At 31.8% G+C, this 3244-nt stretch overlaps 1 long non-coding RNA gene across 2 annotated transcripts; it reads left to right on the top strand.

The window, feature by feature from the left end:
- Positions 1 to 1486: 1486 nt before the first annotated feature.
- On the top strand, positions 1487 to 2437 carry LOC106316082. 2 transcript variants are annotated; one of them, XR_001264717.1, is made up of 3 exons: positions 1487 to 1501; positions 1687 to 1859; positions 2095 to 2437. It is a non-coding gene; the product is annotated as an uncharacterized LOC106316082 (long non-coding RNA). The 2 variants fall into 2 exon arrangements; XR_001264716.1 differs by lacking the exon at positions 1487 to 1501 and having other exon boundaries at positions 1596 to 1859.
- The last annotated feature ends 807 nt before the right edge of the window (positions 2438 to 3244 follow it).

Below are 3244 nucleotides of genomic sequence, written 5' to 3'. Positions count from 1 at the left end.
TTTTTTTAAATTATAAATTACTAAGACTATTAATCCCACAATGAAAATTTTGTTATCAGTAATTTTAATTTTTTTCTATAAAAGATACAAATGATAAAAAAAACTATATGAGTAGAAATCATCATTTAATAGACATTAATATTAAAAATATACTAAAATATATTATCTATGTTAGTATCATTTAAATCTAATAACATATCCTATCAAATAAATAAAATGTTTTGGATTAATACAATTGATTTATATGTTCGCACCAATTTAATTATATTTTTAATAGTTACTGACTTTTAGTTATTTAATATATATTTATTATTTTATAATATGTAAAAATATTTAATACATAAAATAATTTATATATATAATGTTGATCCCACGCAAGGCGCGGATCTTAACCTAGTTATGTTATTATTTCTCATCACAAAATTCGGTATTAATTACATTCCATATTTAAGTATGTGCTACAAACAGTTAGAATATTTATAGGATATCCTGAATATTATTTATAAAATTAGTTACCATCTATATAAAATTATTTATAAAAATAAAATTAGGTAATAAAATAAAAATGTTATTTATAAAATTAGTTACCATCCATATAGGGAAAATTTTAATAGTTGAGTATTTGAATAAAATGTGTACATCATTTTATTTAATACCTAAATCTCATCTAAACAAAATAAAAAAAACTATTTTATATTTTCTATCTATCTTAATAAAACATAAGTACATTTTATTCGACATAAAATATTTTATTTTGAAAAGATATTTATTAATATACATAAATATAATAATTGTTGTTTTTTATATAAAAATGGTTACTGTAATTAAACATTTTTAATTGACGAATATGTTATACAAAATATTATTTTATCGGTTTTATATGAGAAACCAACAAATTATAGTTAATTAAAAACCATTGATCTGTCATAAATATTATATATTACAAATCGAATAAACATCCATACAGACGCATGTTTGTGCAACCATTACATATTTATGTTGTAAAAAAATTAATACATCTATTTAAAACAAACACCCGTGCGGGTGCACGGGTCAAGCTCTAGTATAACTTACAAGACAAATTGAAAAAAAAAACTTACAAGACTAATAATAAGGAAAGTTATTTGAACACAATTCAATTATTTTTCTTGACTTAAAACATGTAAAGTAAAGTACTGGCAAATTTGAATTTTATGTTTATCGCAGAGTTTTAATATCATGTTTTCAGTACAAAAGGTAAATTTTAGCGAAGACAGCAAGATGTGAACTACCACTTGGACGAATGACCAAATTTCTTTACTATGTGGACTGGGCCAGGCACATCGACATACGTTTCAACCTTTTTCATTTTATTAAAACAAAGGTTTGACATCTCATGTTCTACTTTATTGATTTCACAAAAAGTATAGATATTTTTCTATGGTCGCTGAAACAAATAAATTTCAAAACACCATAGATTTTATTTTCCCATGTGATGATGGACAGACTTTTGTGTAAACAGGTGCGAAATCAGTTCACATCCATCCATCAAAGTATAGTTAAGAACTTAAGATCAACGAAATAAAAATCGAGAATCTTATTCCTTTCTTTTCATAAAGAGTGTCGACAAAAAAAAAAACAGAACAAACAAATAAACACGGATGTCAAACTCTTCTCACTTAACTTTACCTTTAATCTGTGGTTCAGGTTTTTTTGTTGGGCTCTCTTTAATATTCTTGACCCCATAATAATATCCAAATCAAGAAGATGATTCTTGCTCATGTGTTGATGAGAGCGTAAAAGAAACAGACATCGAAGCTTCTCTTACAACGATGGCGTCTATTTTCAGACCTTCAGTTTCACTTGATCTACGACCAAAGGTAACAGTTACGTTTCTTCAGTCACTTAATAGATTATTAGGTTACCAGATTTCCAGAAATAAATAGCTCTTTCATGGTTATTCTTACCTCTCTCGAGTTGGTCTTCGACGCTAGTTCTGTAAACTTTTTAGGGTCTTGCTAGAGATACTGAGTTTGAGAAGTTAAGATTGTGTGTTATCATTTAAAATCGATTGTATGTGTTGGACTAATGATGAAGGGTTTTGGTAATTGGAAGGTGGCTTGCACGAATCATCACTCAACGATAGAACGATTTGACTTTCGGAAGAACAAGAATCTGAGAAAAGATAAGGCTCAATGGTAGCTTGAAGGCTAATCAAGCACAAGGGTCAGCTGAAGGGATCCGTGTGGTACAAGAGAAAGAGGTTTGCAATCAAACCGGTAACTAAACCGAGTTCTCCTCAACATAGTTTTCGGATTAATGTTACAGTTGAGAATAAGACTTGTTGATGCTATATATTATGGAGTTGTTGGGGTTCACCACGTTGGTCTGCTCTGCAAGAACTTAGAACGGTCACTGGAGTTTTACCAGAACATTTTAGGACTTGAGATCAACGAGGCAAGACCACATGATAAGCTTCCGTATAGAGGAGCATGGTTATGGGTAGGTTCGGAGATGATTCATTTAATGGAGCTTCCAAATCCTGATCCGTTAACAGGCAGACCCGAGCACGGAGGCCGGGATCGACACGCTTGTATCGCAATCCGTGATGTTTCAAACCTTAAAAAGATTTTGGAACATTTTTCCTCATTTCCTCATTTCCTTCCTTCTTGTTTTTGCTTCACTAAAACCCAAAATCTTATGTTGTCTGGGTTTTAGTGAAGGTGGTCGTCACAGTGAAGCTGGTCGTCACATTCAAACCTTATATTGTCTGGGTTTTAGTGAAGCTGGTCGTCACAGTTCTTCAGCAGTGCTGTCTTGAGTGTTTGGTAAATCCGACGGTGAGATCTTCTCTGATTGAGCTGAAATTTGGCAGAGGTGTTTTTGACTGGTTTATCATGGATTTGTACGGTGGGAATAGTCTCTGGTTGCCGGAATCCTTGTGAGCTGAGGTCGTTTGGTTTCTGCTGGTTTTGAAGCTTTGTGTTGCTCTCTTGTTGTTGTTGTTCTTGTGTTGGAGATAGCTTTTTGTAGCTTGAGTCTCTGTTCTGTTCAGGTTGTTGAACAGAGAGAACGTGGTTGTACTCACATACATTTATATAGTGGATTGTTGAGTGGACTATGGTCCCGTGGTTTTTTCCTTCTCACCACGTAAAAAGTGTTTGTCTCATTTAGTTATTGCTTATATTATATCATGCTATCGTCGAAGTATTTTTCTCTCAGATTCTCACAAGGTCAGGGGAAACACGATTGCTACATTCCGCTG

Source organism: Brassica oleracea, chromosome C9, assembly GCF_000695525.1.
Source record: "Brassica oleracea var. oleracea cultivar TO1000 chromosome C9, BOL, whole genome shotgun sequence".
Taxonomy (NCBI): domain Eukaryota; kingdom Viridiplantae; phylum Streptophyta; class Magnoliopsida; order Brassicales; family Brassicaceae; genus Brassica; species Brassica oleracea.
Note: the sequence above shows the minus strand (reverse complement) of the source record. Positions and strands in the feature narration are given on the sequence as shown.